This window comes from Natator depressus, chromosome 5 (genome assembly GCF_965152275.1).
Source record: "Natator depressus isolate rNatDep1 chromosome 5, rNatDep2.hap1, whole genome shotgun sequence".
In the NCBI taxonomy this organism is placed as follows: Eukaryota; Metazoa; Chordata; order Testudines; family Cheloniidae; genus Natator; species Natator depressus.
Genome location: NC_134238.1, coordinates 8,611,715 through 8,632,688, shown reverse-complemented (window position 1 = coordinate 8,632,688; position 20,974 = coordinate 8,611,715). Strand labels below are relative to the sequence as shown.

At 40.5% G+C, this 20,974-nt stretch overlaps 1 long non-coding RNA gene across 2 annotated transcripts in view; it reads right to left on the bottom strand.

Moving 5' to 3' along the window:
* LOC141988049 (uncharacterized) overlaps positions 1–10,963 on the bottom strand; it is a 79,138-nt gene extending 68,175 nt beyond the window's left edge. For both annotated transcript variants that reach the window (XR_012639639.1, XR_012639638.1), the window contains exons 1-3: positions 10,906–10,963; positions 10,011–10,126; positions 3,364–3,453 (exon numbers count right to left, since the gene is read on the bottom strand). This is a non-coding gene — a long non-coding RNA (uncharacterized LOC141988049). The remainder of the gene's footprint in view (positions 1–3,363; positions 3,454–10,010; positions 10,127–10,905) is intronic.
* Positions 10,964–20,974: the final 10,011 nt, after the last annotated feature.

Sequence of the window (20,974 nt, the reverse complement as noted above, 5' to 3'; positions counted from 1 at the left end):
GCGTAGCATCAAAATGTGTAAGAACTTCAGCTGATGTTAACAGTGTCTCTTTTTCCTTAAATGCACACTTATACTCTTTAGTCCATTTCCATTTTCTCGTTGATTGTAAGAATTCATGTAAAGGTGCCAACATTGTTGCCAGATTAGGCAGAAATTTACCATAGTAGTTAAGTAATCGTAAGAATGAACGTAACTGTAACATGTTCTCTAGCAGTGGTGCTTGAAGAACAGCTTTCTCTTTCTCTGGTGATTTCCTTAATCCTGTGGCATCAATTATACATCCAAGGTATTCAACTGAAGGTTTGAAAAAATCACATTTGTCTTGATGTACTCTCAGTCCATTGTCTTCCAAACGTTGCAAGATAGTGTCCAAATTTCTAAGATAATTATTTTGATCCTTTCCTGTAACAAGGATGTCATCCAGATAGCATTAAACTCCATTCAGTCCCTTCAAATCTCATCCATGGTTTTCTGGAACAGGTCATGTGCTATATGATACCAAAAGGCAACCCATTGTAACAAAATAAGCCCTTTTGTGTGTTGATTGTGAGATATTTTTGACATGTCAGATCAATCTCCATTTATAGGTATGCATTGAGCAAATCTAATTTATGCAAACACTGTCCACCAGTAAGAATAGCACACAGGTCTTCAATACAAGGTAGTGCACACTGGTCTGCATATAAAACTGGATTCAAAGTCACTTTGAAACCTCCACAAATTCAGACTGACCTATCCTTATTGATCACTGATATGGTGGGTGTAGCCTAATCACTGTGTGAAACTAGTGACAAGACTCTAATGTTCGCTCAACTGTCCAAATCAGCTTCCACCAGAGACTTCAGAATGTAAGGCACAACTCTGGGCTTGTAATATTTTGGCTGACTGTCACACTTAACAGTCAGCTTCTCTAATACGTTGCTCATCTGTCCAAGCTCTTTTTTAAAAGCGCTGAAGTGTCTATCCAGTATTTCTTGAAGATTTCAAGGTGCTTTCATGATTGCTTTGATCTCATGATTTCCAGTTCACTTTTAGTTTCTCAAGCCAAGATCTGCCAAATAAGGTGGATACTTTCCTTCAATCACATACAAGGGTAAAATGATTGAGTGTCCAACTAGTTGAACTTTCTCTTGGAGTATTGCTTTTGGGACTAACTTTTCTCCTGTATAAGTCTTCAAAACCATGGAGATTTCTCCCAGAGTAATTTTTGACAAAGTCTGGTGATAGGTAGAGGAAGAAATCAGTAAAACAGCAGCTCTAGTACCAAGCTCCGTCCTTCTAGGAACTTCTTTGATCAAGGGTTTAACACAGATGCCATCTCTGACTCCAGCTTCCAATAAACACATGTAGTGCTAGGCCTGCTGAACTGTGACTATGTAATAATTGTGATGTGTCCTTTCTTCTGACACTTTCTGCAAATAACCGGGCGTGCCCAGCAATCCTTCTCAGAGTTTTCATCAAACTCACAAACGCTGGCAAAAAAAGGTGTCATTTCTCTGTTCTCCTGTTGGCCTTCATGCTTCCCAATGCGCTCTCCACAGGGAAGTGCTTTTTGTCACTGCACTATCTGCATCTGACTGGCCTCTGCTGGCTGTGCGCTTACACACACTTTTGGCTGTAGTTGGGCTCCCTCTGTTGGTGAGAGACCCTCAGTGCAGGCTACACTGTTTGTATCGTGGACAAAAAAGATGGCTGCTTACTTCCCCTTCACTACTTCTGTGTTTGAACAGTTCCGGCAGTAATTGCAGAACCCTTATCCTTTATTCTGTCTTTATCTGCATACCTCCCCCTCTCTATCTGGCTGGTTTATGCTGACCCAGGAGCAAAAACAGTATTCTGTCAGCCTGTGCCTCTAGGTGAAATTAACTCCTTTTTTCAATGGTATTATTTGCTTACTTTTTCTTCTTCTTGGTCTGACAATGGGAGTGTTGCACACTCATGTGATATAAATTCCTTGTTGCCAAATGTTATATTTCTGGAACCAGCGGAGGAGATAGACACAGATGCAGAGTGAGCTGATGGACATACACCTGTCTGCTGTGGTGCCTTTATTGTTCTGTCTGCAAACGTGAAACTAACATGAAAATGAGGCTCTGCACTGTGGAGCCGGGAGAATACAGAGCCCCTTGAACATTTAAAGGGACAGGACATCACCGTCATTTTGGTTGCTAAGCTAATCAAGTTACCTGATTCCACTTCCCAAAATGTGGAGCTACTCAGACAGCCCAGCAGGGCTTTTTATTTAAATAAAACTCTACCAGCACAAAAGTTGGATCTATTCCTGCTTTTGGAGTCGGTCTGCTCTGATTAGAAGAGATATTAATATTAGCAAATTATTTTTACAACTGTGATATAGCGCTGTAGGGCTCTGTACTGATGTATGAGAAAGAGTGGACACAGAAGGGGTTAATACTGCACAGAACCTGATTATCCTTCCAGTTACACCAGTGTAACTCCATGGATTTAATGGAGGTATTTCTGATTGGTTCGGAAACAAGAGAGAGGAGAATTGGGCCCATGCGGTTCAGTGGCGAAAGGGTAAAGACACCGCAGGTGTGTGGTTAACAAAGTGCTAATTGGGTAGCAGAGTGAGGATAAAAGGCAGTACAAAAAGTTGATCAACAGACCATGCTGGGCTCTGACTGGAAAGAAAGACAAGTGGTACTCTTGAGTTTGTTTCCTGCTGAATTCTTTGTCATGGGCTTGTTCTGTGGAACCAGCAGTCTTCACGCAGGAACAGCCTTCTGGATCTTCCATGCAAATTTTTCCTCACAACTATTCACTGAGTCAAATAAAACAGTTACGCATTTAAGCATCAGTTGGTCAGGAAGCCACGTTGTTCAGTGGATCAGGTTCAAAAAACCAGGTTCTAGTCCTAGATTTATCCTTGGTTTATTGCATAACCTTGAGCAAATCTCTGTGCCACTGTTGTCCCAGGCTATTTGGCATATACACTCTTTGGAGCAAAGACTCCCTCTTTAGTACAAGTTTCGGAGTAGCAGCCGTGTTAGTCTGTATCCACGAAAAGAAAAGGAGTACTTGTGGCACCTTAGAGACTAACAAATTTGTTAGTCTCTAAGGTGCCACAAGTACTCCTCCTCTTTAGTATGTGTATTTAAAGTGCCTAGTGCAATGGGACTTTGATCTTATTAAGGGTGCTGCCAAAATACAAATAATAATAGCAGAGCAATAGAGACACTGAGAGAGAGCAACATGAATCTAAAGATATGTTTCCAGATAATAAAGTAGTGACATTCAAGAGGCAAGAGAAGCAGGGAAAGCACTGCCACCAAGAATCCAAAAAGCATGAAAAGGAAAATGGTGGCCCAGATTCTGGTGCCCATTCTGTGGAACAAATCGTACCTTCTTTCATGAATAGGCCCACTGACTTCAATGAGGCTACTTCAGAAGTAAGGTGCTACCCAACTTGAGTAATGTTATAACAGTCTGGTCCTGTGAGACAAAAAGAAAGAGGAAAACAGGCCTGGCTTAGAATGGAATTTCATCATAAGCATTAAGCTAGATTTGCTTTCATCATTCATGATCCAATTTTTTCATCTCTTCAAGTCCTGTGCCCATTTCTTTGTTTACATTTAGTTCTGGTGAAAGTGCTATATTGACAGCCTTGCAGAATGCCCTTAGAAGAGGAACTATAGAAAAATATATTCGCAGAACCATTTTAAAAATATTTTTCAGGTTTTTTTCCATGGGGCATCAGCTGCAGATTGCTGCTCAGATGAATGGAAGATAATAGGGGATGTTCTTGAAGTTAGTTTTCTAATCAAATCAGACTGGTTCTTGTTAATAAAAGTGACTCATCTGAACAGAACTGTCTGTGATTAAATAATCAGTTATATTATTGAGAAACAATTACATTGAATAAAAAACCCCAAATTATCCTTGGTTTACTCAGATTCAAACAAAGTCATCTGAAGTACTGTATTCAGTTGTGGATGCCACACTTAGGAAAGATGTGGACAAATTGGGGAGAATCCAGCATTGGTTCTTGGACTAGGGGTGCTGGGGGAGCAGCAGCACCCCCTGGCTTGAAGTGGTTTCCACCATACACAGGGTTTACAATTTGGTTCAATGGCTCTCAGCAACCCCACTGTACAAATTGTTCCAGTACCCCTGGAATCCAGAGAAGAGCATCAAAAATGATAAATGATTTAGAAAACTTGCCCTAAGAGGAAAGTTTAAAAAACTGAGCATGTTTAGTCTTGAGAAAATAAAGTGAGTCACAGACCTGATAACAGTCTTCAAATATGTTAAGGGCTGTTATAAAAAGGATGGTGATCACTTGTTCTCCATGTTCACTGAAGGTAGGACAAGACCTAATGGCTTAATCTACAGCAAGGGAGATTTAGATTAGCTATTTGGAAAAGCTTTCAAACTTTAAGGGTAGTTGAGCACTGGAATAGGCTTCCAAGGGAGGTTGTGGAATCCCTGTCATTGGAAGTATTTAAGAACAGGTTTAACAAACACCTATCAGCAATGGTCTTGGTTTACTTGGTCTAGCCTCTATGCCAGGGGCTGGCCTAGATGACATCAAAGTCCCTTCCAGGTTTACATTTCTATGATTCAATGAGCTTCTTTTAAAACTAACTATCCAGTCTGAATTGATTTTATTTTGAAGAACAGCATCATTTATTGTGTAATCACCATGCCTAGCTTTTATATAGCATTTTTCACCAATAGATTTCAAAGCACTTTACAAAGGAGGTCAGTACCATTATCTTCATTTTATACATGGAGGGTTGACCTGCCCAAGGTCACACACAAATCCAGTGACAGAGAACCAAGACCCAATCTGGTGCACTGTCCGCAAGATTATGCACAATTTCCAAGATTAAAATTTAAATTAGGTATAGGAGGACTCTGGTTGAAATGAATCAAGAAGAAAAACCTACTGGAGTTCATGTTAAACATCACATTTGATAGTTTACAGTTTGTTTTTTAACTACTTCTGATTATTGATTGAGAGGGTCAACATTTTCTTACATTTTTATTTTGTCATAATTTTTTTGTCAAAATGTTGAATTTCAACAGGGAAAGGGGAAACAAATGTTGACATTTGCACAGATCAAAGAAAGTAGCAAATCCTGATAATTAGCACTTCCATCAAATTACCTGGGAAAAGGTTCAGCGTCTGATATTAATCTACTTGGTACAAATTGTGTGTAGAAAAAATGCTGAAATTTCACAGCAGTCATTTTATTAGTATTACTATTATTTTAACGATTTCTCTTTAATTCAGAATGCCGTCAGCAAAGGCTGGTCTCCTGAACACAGAAGGTGAATCCATGTTTGTCCTTATTTATGCCCTGGCTTTGCATATAACTTTACTCATATACTTAGGAGAGGAAGGATTGTCTAGTGGCTAGTGCGCTAGCCTGGAACTTGGGTTCAATTCCCTACTCTGCCATAGCCTTCCTGTGTGACTTTAGGCAAGTCACTTAGTCTCTCTATGCCTCAGTTCCCCCTCTGTAAATTAAGCATAGTAACACTGACCTACCTCAGAGGGGTGTTATGAGAATACATACATCTGAGATAATGAAGTGCTCAGATACTGTGGGGATGGAGGCAATCTCTTAAATAGAACTCCCATTTACTCTGTCACTGTGGTCTTAATGACCCCCCCCCAATGACTTCATATTTGTCTCTGGTGCCAGCTATGACTAGAGCTCCAGAATACTGTTCTATGTGGCTCCAAGTTTCCACTCCCCTTTTCAGCTACTTTTTCCAGTTTCAGTACATCATCCCACAGTTCAGCCTTGATTAATTGATTACAATGTTGAGTGCATCAACGGCAGTCAGTAAATTATACTTTGTAATTAGTAGTATTGAAACAGAGAGAGAGAAAAAACATAATATTTAGTGGGCCAAATATTCCTCTCGTTTGCATGGTACAATTGAGATGAGTGTATTTATTTTATTTAATTCCCTACTTGGAATTCATAATTGCCTATATTCAGTATTAGGCACATTCCAATCCACAGAAAACTTACACCTTAATCAAGTATAAAATACTTCCCATAAGTATAAAACCTTTCGGAACAACACCTCCTCTCCCCCCAGCAACCAGCATTACCTTCCTCACTGCCTCTCCCTTGGAGAACAAATTGTTTGTGGTATATCCTGAAGGGTACTGAATCCAGCCTCTGAAGAAGTGAGTTAGGAATTGATGGCTGGAGTTCAGGCTCCCTCACTGAGAACACCCTGCTGATAATCTCCTACGGGTTAAACAGGGTGCTAATTTGAACAGCTGAGATTATCATCACCACTGTAGTATCACATGTGGGATGAGATGGTCTCTCAAGTATTCAGACCACCAAGCATTTGAGATTTTATTGGTAAAAAACAGCTACTTAAACTTGGCCCAGAAATAGATTGCAAACCGATGCGGGTCCTGGAGCTTTGGAGTCAGGGGCTTCCTCTGGGTAAAATTCATCCCTAAAAAGGGCCTGCAAAGTGGTTATAAATCCCCCAAATGAGGCTTAAGTGTTGCATCAGCCTTGTGCTCTTTCCCTGCACAGGGGTTAATCTCCACCTACAGCTTCATAGATAGGCCCCAACCTTCTGCACTAGCAGGAATTCCCTAATGGCTTGGAGGTCTTGTCCCTGGTAGAGTGCACAGCAGCAGTCCAATCTCAAGTTGACAATAGCAAGGAAGGATACAGCACCCTTCCTGTCAACAGCAGATGATAAGAGGAATCCTTTTGGGCCCAATATAACTTATTCTTCCAGAGCTTTTTTCTGAGAGCTTATAAACCCTTAAACTCCGCAGAGTTTTTACTCCCCCTCCTCCCCTCATCTCTATATTCCAGGGGTTTACCCTGAGGATTCTATTTTTAGTTTTTTCTCCTTACGGAGTTCCAGAGGACTTTGAGGATAACTCTCTGTGAGCAAGATTATGTCACGTGCTTGCAAAACAACGGATTCCTGTTGAGCTTTCTCTTTAGTCTCTTTTTTTTTTCTCCATGGATTATGGTGTTGTTCCCTTAGTGGTTCGTGAAAGCTTGACAAGCTTTTAGGCTAGAAACTCCCAGGGGTCTAATCTCCTGAGGCTTGGGGAGAGCTCCTTGACCTTGTTCAACATTAGTCTGCAGGACTAAGGGTCACAGTTTGCTCGCAGTTGGCTTTTGGTTGCTCTGTGTGTGTTCCCTCTGAACTGTGCTCATTGTGGAATTTGTATTTTCTGTGCTTTTCTGTGGCTGCGCTCAGTCTGGGAACCAAATGGTTTTCATCCTTGCAGGTATTAGACTAAGGGTACATCTACATTTCATGTAAAGTCCAGCATAAGAAGACGAACCTGCGCTGGCTCGGATCAAGCAAAAACACTAACAATAACAGTGTAGCCACAGCCGTGGGAGCAGCAGGAGTGGCTAGCCACCCGAGTACATGCCTAGCATCTTGGATAGGGCCGGACTCAGGGAATTTTTTTAAAAAAGAGAGAGTGTGACATTTTTCATGAAAGAACATTTCAAATAAATAAAATAATAACAGTGGGTCAATCTTGCATTTGAAATGTTCCATTTCAATTTAGATCTTTTTTAAAAAAATTACATAGAAAATAAGGTAAAATTCTAAAGAAAAGGTCACTTAGGAACAAAAAAAAAATCAAAACTTTTCATTTTGAGGACAGTTTGACATTTTCAAAATATGATTTCCCCAAGTTTTCCTAAATGAACATTCATCGACACTGATACAATTTTGCAAAAAATGTTGGGTTTGTCAAAATGCCATTTTCCGATGGAAAACGATTTCAATGAACATTTTCTGACCAGCTCTTGGGTTAATGCCACTGAGATCTCTCAGAATGCACGGGGAATTTGCCTGTTGCTACAGTCTTCACATGGCCAGCTGTTGTGACGCTGTTGTCATGGTTAGTGTGAGTATGTGTGCACAATGCCTCATTCATGGGTCAATCCATTTGGTTTCAGTGATGTTTATTGGGCCAGGTGGGCTGGTAATACCAGAACTATGGAACCGGATGAATGGAACCAGCCTAATGGAATACCAGCCTATGAACCTACGAATGGACCTGAGACATAATATAAGCTTCCCCAACGTTTAGAGGAGTTTGGATCTGGAGTTTTCGTTTGAGTCCCTCTCTACAGGGATGAGCTCCACCATCGCAGCTGGGATATCATGTAGCAGAGGCATTTAAGGGCAGAACATGTTTGCAATGTGTTTAGCCGATGTCAATATTTATGCACTCATTTGCGGGACAATAAATTGATAGAATGGAGCTATATAATGCATCAAAATGGCATCAACCTCAGAACTTTAAATGGAAAATTCCTGCAATGAGGGAAGTGACTGGGGAAGGGGCTTGTCCAGCAGACAGATTATTGCCACTTGAAATGCTAAGTCCTAGCAATGACACTGCAGCTGAATGATCTAACTTTCTTCCCCAATTTTGATGAATTTTCATTTAGGAAAAATTGTCTGAAAGATGACAAAGCTGAAAGATGATCTGCCATGGCGGGTTACGAAAAGGTAGTGAGGTCTGGTGGGGAAGGAACGCGACTCTCAAAGGACCCGTGTCCCAGTCCCACATCTACTATTGACCTTGGGCAAGTCACTTTATCTCTCTGCTTTTGTTTCCCCTCCCACCTTGTGTCTGTATTTTCCATTTAGCTGGTAAGCTGTTCTTCCTCTGTGTTCGTACAGTGCTTAGCACAATGGGGTCCTGGACTAAGCGGGCGCCTCTTGGAGCTGCAGTAATATGAATTAATAGTAATAATAATAATAATAGTCCAGTCACAGTAGCATTTCAACCCTGGAGACTGTAGTTCAGAAACTAAAATGAATCGCTCAAAAGATGCACCCCCTTTCATTCCTAATGAACATCAGTCACTATACCACTACATCATTTCTCACAATTGGTCCTCTGCTCAAGAGAATTCTACACCTGGAATAAAAGAGACATTGCAGGGCATGACTGGCGAGCACTGGCAGAGCTGCCTGGGTGAATCTTGCATGTCACCTACCTGCATTCATGTCAGGCTCAATCTATTACTATCTATAATCAATTGTTATTCCGTTATCTATTCTTCTCCATGTCCACTGAAGGAATGGGTTTAACTTTAAGGAAGTAATGGGCTTAATTTGCAGCAAGGGAGATTTAGGTTAGATATTAGAAAAAAGGTTCTAACTATAAGGGTAGTTAAGCTCTGTAATAGGATTTCCCATCATGGCAGTTTTTTTTTAAGAACAGGTTGGACAAACCACTATCAGGGATAGCCAAGGTTTACTTGGTCCTTCCTCAGTGCAGGGGGCTGGATTTGATGACTTCTTGAGGTCCTGTTCAGTTCTACATTTCTACAATTCTATAAATCTAGGGGGTTTTATCAAGTTGCCCATCACTATATCTAAGTGCATTCCAGCAGAGGTAAACTCAATCTGCTAGTAAGATGGTATTTTCATTTTTGAACTTCCTACCCTATTATCCCATTACACTCATTGGTTCTAATTTCACCCACCAAATATTAGATAATTGCATTGTTTATTTTCCTTCCACATGTTGTTCGATAATGACTACTGGAGGTCACTATGAGTCGAGTTCCTTCCCCACCAGACCTCACTACCTTTTCATAACGCCCTATGGCAGGTCACCTTTCAGCCCTACCTCCACTATAATAAACATGCCAAAAACCAGCTTTCTTCTTATCCTAAAAAGATTCCCATTTATGGTGGAAGACAGAATATCCTAGTCCAGAAAAAAATTCTTCAGCCCAACTACTGAGGAATTGTGAAAAAACTAATGTAAATTTGCCTGCACTGTTCCTAAGAACATCTTTGTCAGGTATCCTTGGCTAATCACCATGGTGACAGTATCACCTGGGGTGAGAAGTCTCTCAAATAGGTGGATCACAAGCCATTTAGAGCATTTTATCACAACCGGTATGTTTAACTCCACCTGGAAACCAGTAAGTGTCCAGTGTACATCACAGAACATGGGAGTGGTCATGTTCACCCCTTCATTAAAAGAAGCAGATATAAACCTCTTTGGGTCTTTTTCTTGGTCCTTTCCTACCAGCCTCACTCCTACTGTATCCAAGCTTCATCCAGGAGCCAATCTCTAACAAACACAGGATAAGGTGTGCAGCAGCAGCCCTCCCTGAAATAGAGAGATAGAAAGCAGGATGACAGCAGCACACAGAAAATACTGTAGCCCATAGCTCCTCATTAACCTTATATTTGTAACTCTGCATCCTGGGGGGAAGCCTTGGGGTAACTCTGCACATATCCTGAGATAAGAAACATCCATCCCAGACTTATAGGGAAATTCTGAACATGTAGGGAGAGAACAATACTGCTGTGCAGGTCCTGGAGGCAAATTCTACATTACATAGACATATTTTTTCTCCTTAGGTAGTGCAGATACATGAGAATCCGGACGGAACCGGCTAAATTTGGAACAGTCGATGACAGGTGCCACAAGAAGTTCTAGGCACGATCATGATGAAGGTAAAGAGGATGATTATGGTAGCACTTGAGAACCCCAATTTAGGATCAGGCCCCTGTTGTGCAAGGCGCTATACAGACAAGGAACAAAGACCACAGCTTCTGCCCCACAAGCTATGTGTGAGGCACAGACAGAAAACAGGTCAGAAGGCTGATGTAGCAAAAAAAAAAAAAGGCTAAGATTTTCAAAGGGAGCTGGTCCCCCAAATCCCATTATTCATATTAATAATAATAATAGCCTTTATTTATTAATTTATTTGTATTGCAGTAGCACCAAGGCACCTCAGTCATGGACCAGAACCCCATTGTGCTAGCTGCTGTATAAACACAGAAAATGAAGACAGTCCCAGTCCCACAGATCTTATAGGATTAGGTCCCTTTGCAAACCCCGGCCAAACCAGAGATTGGCAGACGTCTCAATACATCACTCACCAAAGCATGAGCTGCCTTGTTGTTCCAATGCACCAAAGCCTCATTCCTTGACCAACTCTCCATGCACTGGGAGGGAAAAGGCCACTTTCTGCAGCAGGAAATATAATCACGCAACTGAGAGAGGGAGAGGGGAAGAATGTCAGGCGGCAGCAGGGGTGGGGGTGGGAGCTTTCAAAAGCCATGAAGAGTGAGGATTCTTTTGCTTTCTTTAACCACTTTCTCATTTACATTTAGAAAAATGGCATATAGTAATTAGGTTCCTAACTCCGCCAAAACTTTAAATAGGATTCTTTAAAAATAGCCTTTAAAAGTTCAGGTCTTTTTTCAACAGAGGAACAATAGAGTCAGTCTAGGTTGTTTTTTTTAAAAAAAAACAACAATAGTCATTTGGAAATGCAGGCTGAATGCTAGCAGGTTTTGACTAACGGAGAACAGTTTTGGAGCCAACTGTAATACTTTCTATCTCTTTCTCTCTCCCTCTTTCCTCCACCTCCTTCATTTCTCTCTCCTTTTCACTCGCTATCAACACTGTATGCATTAAAAGTGGAAGAAATTCTATTCTTAACTACTTCCAGTCGTGTAGGTTGTCGTTCTTGGTGGTGGTGATGCTGCGTTTTCCACACACTAAACACATTTGACTGCTAATTTCCTATGGAAAGGCCCTGGAAGGTTCCTGAAATTAATGGTGTAAGACAAGTGTACAAACTGTCAGGCTCTGAAGTGACAATTAACGTGTCACCTTTGCCGAGGCTAAGTATGTGAGGCTGGAGAGGCAGCAAAGATTCATAAAGATTCTCAGCAAGAAAAAAAAATTACTGCTGATATTTCAGACTTGGAAACTGGGTGTGTGTATGAGAGAGAGAGAGAGAGAGGAAAAATATTGGTCGGGGAGGGAGAAGCAGGTTTGTTGGCATGAAGAGGAAATTGCAGGACTTTTCAAGCAGAAAACTCTATTTTACACTGAGAAATCAACAGCTTTGTTAAGGACCTGCTGTTGGTATCTTGCTGCTGCACAGTATGTGCTGGGCCCTGAATAATGCTTGTGGGGAATTGTGGGGATTTTTAAGCCACAGCTCTTGACTTTAGTTTCTTCAGTAGCAAAACCATCAATGGCAGAAATATACAAGCCATGTGGTTTGAGCCTCCTCTAGCACCTTCGTCCATCAGGAGCAATTCATCTGAAGCTAATGGAATTATTTGCCAGTGCAAAACAAGGGTATAGGAGAAGAATCAGGGCTATTATATCCAGCTAAGAATAAACACTTCTGTTTACTCCTTTGCCTAAGGCCCACAATAGACATAAGATGCTCTGGCAGTCATTAGAGTTGCTATCCTAAAGAGGGGATTGAAATAATGACTGTCCATAATATTGAAGCCCGTACCCAATAGTAAGATCTCCTATAACGGATACCCAGACTCCTTTAGACCTTTGTATCAATTCCTGCAAATGTTCCTTTGAAATCAATGATAAGGAAGGTCTCTGAGGGACATTTTATTCTAATCACCATACTGTCTGAGCGGACTTTTGTGTTTGATGGCTGTAAAATTGGGTCAGTGCCTAAAGAGCCATGAGACTAAGGAGCATCTGTGCCTTTGTTGTAGACATCCCATTTGGTTAAGAGTAGAGCTGGTTCAAAATTTTTATAACTAAAGAAAATGTAATTGCAAAATGGCCTTTTTTAAAATAATGGTTTTTTTCATATTTTCAAAATATTCATGTTTTCAGCAAAATTCAATAATGGAAAGGTTTGTTCTTTGCTTTTCAGTTTTCCTCTTCCCTACTTTACCTTTTTAATATATATATATATATATATATATATATATATATATATATATATATATATATATACATAATTTCCCTCCTCTTTTAAGTGGCAAAAAAATAAAAGGTAGAAAGAGGAGAAAGTCTTAATTACCCCTTCACATAACATAAGAATCAGAGGTCACCCAATGAAATTAATAGGGAGCAGGCTTAAAACTAAAATAAGGAAGTACTTGTTCACACAATGCACAGTCCATCTGTGGAACTCGTTGCCAGACGATGTTGTGAAAGCTAAAAGTATAACTGGGTTAAAAAAGAATAAGTTCATGGAGGATAGGTCCATCAAGGGCTACTAGCCAAGATGGTCATGGATGCAACTCCATGCTCTGGGTGTCCCTAAGTCCCTGACCGCCAGAACCTGGGACTGGATGATAGGGGATGGATCACTCAATAATTGCCCTGTTCTGTTCATTTCCTCTGAAGCATTTAGCACTGGCCACTGCTAGAAGACAGGATACTGGGCTAGATGGACCATTGGTCTGACCCAATATGGCTGTTCTGATGTTTTTGAGGACTAAAGTACTTTAGTTTACTGATGTCATTGAGCTCAACATAAGAGTGGTTAAAATGTAATGGCTTGTGATATGCAGGAGTTCAAACTAGATGATCGAATGGCCCCTTCTGTCCTTAAACTGTATTATATTATGAAATCACTAGTGACTTTCGCTACTTATAGATTATACCACCACCACCACCACCCTCAGCCTCATGTTGATAAAACCTTTATTGCTTACAATGCCATCTTCCTTTATGTACATGTAAACATCATGATCAGTTCAATGCCTGCTCATACGAACTCACCTCATGCATGGAATGCAGCCATTGTCCAACAGTCCATAGCAACTTTTACATGACACTGTAGGCAATAAAGAACTCTGGATCCACTTGAAACTGTAAAGGAACCTTAGGAAGGTGCAGTATATAAATACCCGAGTTGACCAGAGCTGAACTCCTACTCCTACTCTTGGGAGAAGTGTCATGAGATCTTTAGTAACCATGAGTGACCAGTACTGTGTTATTAAGGCTTATGGGAAAGACGGAAGAAAGGAGTTTTATCACATTTCTTTAAAAAAAAAAAGATGTCTTTTTTGTCTAGGCTCTTTCACCCAGCAGTCATCCCCACTGTCAACAGTAATGATCATAAAAGGAAAATCATAGAATAGAATGCTTGAGGTGTGAGCAATCTCTTTTTGAAAGTGAAGTGGGTCATGGAGGAAAGAAAAAAAAAAGGGAGAGGGTTCTACCGCAAAAGACATGTCCTGTATGTTGAGAGCTAATTTAATAAGCAGCCTCTCCCTGCTTGTGGGCGATTAAACTAAATTGCCAGTCTAAACTTTTCTATGCTGCATTTCAAATGTCAACACATTACATTGCTATTCCTCTTAATTTCTCACAAAGAAAATGCAAAATGAATTCATTATGCTGGAGTAAGTGGAAAAAATGATGAGTTTCTCCAGAAGAGTAGGCAATGGGGAGAGATTGGGCCAGATGATTATATTGAGATATTTGAATAGCTGGCCATTAGCAAGAGGATCCCCATTACTTTACTGATAATTATATCCTCTCTGCTATGACTTCCCTGTGGAATAATACAATGTTCCCAGTGCAGGAGATAATGAAAAATACCATTCAGGTGGTACATATATGCCAAGAATAAGATGTTGTATTTCTTCCCTTCCCCCCCTCATGTAGATTGTAATAGCGCACACCTACACAATATGTTAATGCGTGTTTGGTTGTTCGAGGCTGTGTACAGGGCAAATAAATGTATCTTGAAAATGGAGCTGGCAGTGGAATATCATTCTCCCGATGTAATTATCTCTCATGTTTAGTGGGCCCGGTGTTTCGCTGAGTACATTTTTGTTAGCTATTATGCAAATGACTTTCAAAACCCACCACGGTGTAATAATGAGGACTTTGGAAGGGATCTTATAGAGATGAAGTTATTTCTTTTTTAAAGAGGTGGGGAAAATATAGCTGTGCATTCTTTCTAATTAATCCATCATTTTGCACATGTGTTTCTGTTGAGCAATCAAGCAAAATGAGAGAAACAAACAAAAAGGAAAGAAGGAGGGGAAATAGAACAGAGGGAAAACACCCACTAATTTACGGTAACTACGTTTTTATTTTATTTTTGTTCTTTCCCCCCCAAGAAATACATAAAATCTCTCATGTGTTATTGCTGCCTTATCACTTCTTGGCATTCTTATTGTGGTTCTATTTTCATTTTGGGGGAATCTTGCTGTGTACTGTATATCTGTCTCAGATTCATTAATTTTCACAGAAAAGTCAATTTGCATCAAAATGCTTTGCTGTTTGGCTGCTGCTTTCCATATCTAGGGGCCTCATGTCTTGCTTGAGAGCTTTCATTTCAAATTATTTACAAGAGGGCAGAAAAAAAATATGCCATTGAAATTGCACAGGTTAGGCTCCTGTGGGGTACAGTGAAATTATGCTTTAAGTTTTTCTGATTCAAGGGTTAACTTGGACAAGTGGATTTTCTTCTTTGTATTTCCCACACACACACTATGTTCTGGCACTTACTGCTCAATGGGGAGTGTAACCAAATGCAGACGAAGTTCAGTAATAACCTATGAAAACATTTTTTCTTTCTATGTGTTCATATCAAACAATGATTTACAATGTTTAGAAGTCAGACAATGCATAAGTATTAAAATAGTGTGTTATTTATGGGTAAACAGATTTACTCTGGACCCTATTAATGAATCATAATAAGCAAACTGCTGATACCTTTTGGGTTTGATTTCCCTCTCGCTCACTCTGGTGTAAATCAGAAATGACTTCAGTGAAGACCGAATAAGTGAGAGGAGAGTCAGGGTTTCCTGGGCAAAGGAAAGGAATTGGTTCAGCATCTGTAATCTGAAATTCCACCTGTCACACAATGATGTTCTTTCCCTTTGAAGGAAACTCCACCAGATTTTGCTGAGAGACAGAAGTGAAGTTCAGCTAGTTAGTGGGAAGGAAAAGAATGTCTTAACTTGTTCATTTTTTTCCCAAGAGGAATGATAAAATTAGGCAGAAATTCTTAGATGTCTCGTTCTTGGATCCCTTGGCAGTTAGTCACCTAACAAAGTGGCCAGATTTTTAGAAGTGGTGAACATCAATAATTCCAGCTGACTCCAGCAGGAGACCCAACTATCCAGCATGCACTTAGATTGTATCTTCTTTAGGGTAAGAGCTGTCATTTTGTTGTGTACTTGTACAGTGTTGAGCACAACGGGATTCTGGTCCATGATTACGGCTCCTAGTCATTACAGTTATAATAATAATTAATAAAAACTGATTTGGCTACCCAAAACATGGGTGTATGTGAGTAGCATTTAGACAAACAAGCTGGAATAGTTTGGCCATAGATTTTTAAATCAGTTTATGATATATAGATTTTTGAATTACAGAGAACCTGAAATCCAAGGATATAAGTATTGTGCCAAGTTAGCTATTTGATATCTTGAGGGGTGGCAATATACTGGGTTAGATTACTCAGCTCATTGTAAGATGTGAGACATCCACTGTGTTGGATGTAGAGTGGATTTTTCTGTCCTTAACACATGGTGTTAATTAATATATATCTCTGCCTTCTAAATGTTTTCATTTTTTGTTTAACACGTAGAAAGAAAAAAATGTTTATGGGTAAATTAGATGAATGGAGTGATGGGGAATTTAAACGGATGAACAGACAGATGGAAAGAGTGGATGAGGATTTTATTTTATGTCTTTTTTATTTTATTAATATTTGCTTAAAGTAATGCTTAATGTTTCATTTCATTAGTGTTGTGATTAATGTTATTTCACTTAACATGCAGCTTTTTTGTGCGTTATGTTACATGGCTTGAAATGTCTGGACAGAATCATGGAAATGGAATAAATCTATTAACATTAGTCTACTCAGTGGTCCTGAAAATCAATCAATAGAAAACATGTTTTACATATTTCACTATGAATTTCTTCCTGTCACTCAGCAATGGTGTTTGTTTTTTTTACCATAGAAAATATACATATTTTACTAAAAAGCATGAAATTTGAAGATTTAAATCTCATTCTGCAGTTTTGATGCAAGGAAACCATTATAATTTGCACCGTGCCTGACAGGAGTGAGCACCTGTAAGAAAGAAAGAAGGTTATTGGTTCTCCATGTCCAGTCAATCATTGTCCTCTCTTCTGAGAGTTCCAACAAAAATAAGAATCATTGTCATTTGGGTTAGGAGGATGGTACCTGTCCACTTATAATTTGACTGAGACATCCAGCCATATTCACATAATCTTTCAAACAGCCACTAAAGAGTGATAACTTTTACTTAATCATTAAGTACCGGATCCAAAACCCACAGAAGTCAATAGGAGTCTTTCCATTCACTTCAGTGAATTTTGGATTAGTAATACAAAATCCAGATTCAGTCATAAACTACAGTAAATGTGAACATGCCCAAATAATGGTGCTCACTTCTTGAACAGAGGCCACCCACTGCCTATATACCTTTACAGCTGCTCTTACCTCCATATCACTATGGTACTTAAACTGATGTGAAGCATGAAACTCATCACTTCATAGATTTCAAGGCCAGAAGGGACATCGTGATCATCAAGTCTGACCTGCTGCATGACGCAGACCATAGAACTTTTCCAAAATAATTCCTAGAGCAGATCTTTTAGAAAAACATCCAGTCTTGATTTTGAAATTGTCTGTGATGGAGAATCCACCACGACCCTTGGTAAATTGTTACAATGGTTATTTCCAACCTGAATTTGTCTAGCTTCAACTTCAAGCCATTGGATCATCTTACACGCTTCTCTGCTAGACTGAAGACCCCATTATTAAATATTTGTTCCCCATGTAGTTACTTATAGACTATAATAACTCATTTCTTAATCTTCTCTTTGATAAGCTAAATAGATTGAGTTCCTTGAGTCTGTCACTATTAGGCATGTTTTCTAATCCTTTAATCATTCTTATGGATCTTCACTGAACCCTCTCCAATTTACAACATCCTTGAATTGTGGACAATGGAACTAAACACAGTATTCCAGCCACAGTTACACCAGTGCCAAATACAGAGGTAAAATAACCTCTCTACTCCTATTCGAGATTCCATTGCTCATGCATCCCAGGATCACATTTGTTCTTTTGGGCATAGTGTCATACTGGGAGCTCATGTTCAGCTGATTACCCACCATGACCCCAGAATATTTTTTTGGAGTCACTGCTTCCCAGGACAGAGTACCCCATTCCGTAAGTATGGCCTAACTTCTTTGTTCCTAGATGTATACGTTTACATTTAGCTATATTGAAACACATATTGTTTGCTTCTGCCCAGTTTACCAAAGATCCATATTGCTCCTAATCAGGGACGACGTCCTTTCCATTATTTATTGCTCCCCAGTTTTTTTGTTGTCTGCAAACTTTGTCAGTGATGACTTTGTTTTCTTTTAGGTCATTGATTAAAATGTTAAATAGTATATGGCCAAGAATTGATCCATGATGGAGCCCACTGAAAACTCACCTGCTTGATGGTGATTCCCTGTTTACAGTTATATTTGAAAACTATCAGTTAGTCAGTTTTTAATTCATTTAATATGTGCTATGTTCATTATATATAATTTTAGTTCTTTAATCAAAATGCCATGCAATACCCTGTCAAACACCTTCAAGTCTCAGCATGTTACATCAACACTATTACCTTTATCAACAAAATTTGTAATCTCAACAAAAAGTATAAAGTTAGTTTGAACCATGTAGATTTTCATTAATTACATTACTCTTCTTTAATTCCTTATTAATCAAGTCCCATATCAGTGGCTCCATTATCTTGCCCAGGAGCAATGTCATGCTGACAGGCCTAAAATTACCTGGGTCATCCTGTTTACCCTTTTTTAAAAATGGCACCATTAGCTTTATTCCAATTTTCTCAAACTTCCCCAGTGCTCCAAGATTTATTTAAAGTCAATATACATGGTCCAGCGAGCGCCTCAGCTCCTCAGCCAGCTCTTTTTAAACTCGTGGATGCAAGTTATCTGACTGGCTGATTTAAAAATGTCTGACTTTAGTTTAACATCCTCCAGAGAAACTAGAGGCATGAAAAGTGTGTGATCGTCGCCATTTGATGGGACTATATCATCTGTTTTTTCCCCCCCAAATACAGAACTGAAATATTTATTGAACACTTTTGCCTTTTCTGTTTTATTATTGATAATTCTACCATACCCATCTAGTAATGGATGAATACCACCGGCCAATCCTCATGGCAACTAATCTCCTTATACTAGAAGCATACTCTGCTATTTCAGACCTGAGACTTTCCCTCCAACAGGGCCAACTACATGGGATGTGGATATGTTCATTCAAGGATCATAATGCAATGACCAAACTAATTGTTCTTGACCCAGTTTTACCCAGGTCCCCAGAAGTGAAAGGTTGATAGTGCGTTGACAGTGTGCCAACGAGCCCCTACTGCAGTATCAGTAAATGCAACATGGTCCCCTATGCAAAATGCACAACTATATTTGTGATTTCTTTTCACAGCACAATGGACATAACATCTCAAATGGCACCAGCTAATTGTACCATCCAAGAAAATCATGCACATCATTGGTACAACTAGGTAAGAAGATGGAACAGACCAATTGCCAATGTATTTTTGGAGCCTGACTCTAACAGCATGCAATGCTAGATGCTTTAGAGCAGTGGTTCTCAAACAAGGGCCACCGCTTGTTCAGGGAAAGCCCCTGGAGGGCCGGGCCAGTTTGTTTACCTGCCGCGTCCACAGGTTCGGCCGATCGCGGCTCTCACTGGCCATAGTTCGCTGCTTCCTGCAGCCCCCATTGGCCTGGAGCAGCGAACTGTGGCCAGTGAGAGCCGCGATCAGCCGAACCTGTGGACGCAGCAGGTAAACAAACTGGCCTGGCCCGCCAGGGGCTTTCCCTGAACAAGCGGCGGCCCTTGTTTGAGAACCACTGCTTTAGAGAGGGAAAAAAAAACAAAACAACCTGACACCTTACCCTCATCATATCATGGGGAAAATGTCTTCCTGACTCCATGAAGTGATCATCATCAAAACTTAAAGAAGACCATGAAAAGGTGACTTTGTGGTGATTGAAATAAAGATCCTACATTTCAGATCCCAAGATCAGCACTTAGCTACTACAGGAATTACAAGAGAGATAGAGATAGGGCCCTTTCTTACTTATGGGAACTGGTTTACTTGTTTACCACTGCTCATACCACTTGGCAAATAGCACTCTGTACCTTAAGCTTGTGTCTGCCCTCCCGGTAACCACATATATCATTTCCTCTTATACGACTGGTGTTTCTTTTTTATGTATGTCTTTTCTATTTTATATACACATTCTGAGTTCTGCTCACTCCTGCTGGGGCAGCAAGCCAGTCCAGCTGCACATCCTTTTGACTGATATGTACTGTAAATATGTTCAGTTCAGAGAACTTGCTGTAAAAGGTCTATCCCAGCTGGAAGGAGCCTGTCTCCATGTCCTCCCTGATGTCCCATCACTGTGAAAAATGGCTACCTTAAAACTAGGACAGCAACAGAATTCACAGTGGTGGTCTTGCACTTCATTTTAGCATTTACTGCAGCCCTGGGATCTGACTAGGGAACCTGAGCTGTGAAAGGTCAGTGTATGTGCTAGCACTGCACTGGGCAGATGAGATCATAAGCACACTACTGGCTTCAACCTCTGCTCTTTTGATAAAATATATTAATTAACATAAACTTCAAGTAATTACAAAACTGCCCCTAAATCTGGGCAGCCCAGCAGCACCTATTATAAAATACAGGCTCAGGCTGCAGTGGGCTGCCCTTAGAGACTTTGATCTCCCATTTGCGTCTATGGGCAGGAATTAGCACTTTCCAATTAAAGCAGGGGTGGCCAATCTGAGCCTGAGAAGGACCCAGAATTTACCAATGTACATTGCCAAAGAGCCACAGTAATACGCCAGCAGCCCCCATCAGCTCCCCCACCCTGCTTACAGTGCCTCCCACCCACCGGCAGCCACCGATCGGCGCCTCTCACTGCCTCCCCGCACCTCCCGATCAGCTGTTTTGTGGCATGCAGGAGGGTCTGCAGGGAAGGGGGAGGAACGAGGGCACAGCAGGCTCGGGCAGGGGGCAGGAAGGGGTGGAGTGGGGGCAGAGCCTGTGGCAGAGTGAGGGGCTGAGTAGAGAGCACCCCCCGGCACATTGGAAAGTTGGTGCCTGTAGCTCCAGCCCCGCAGTG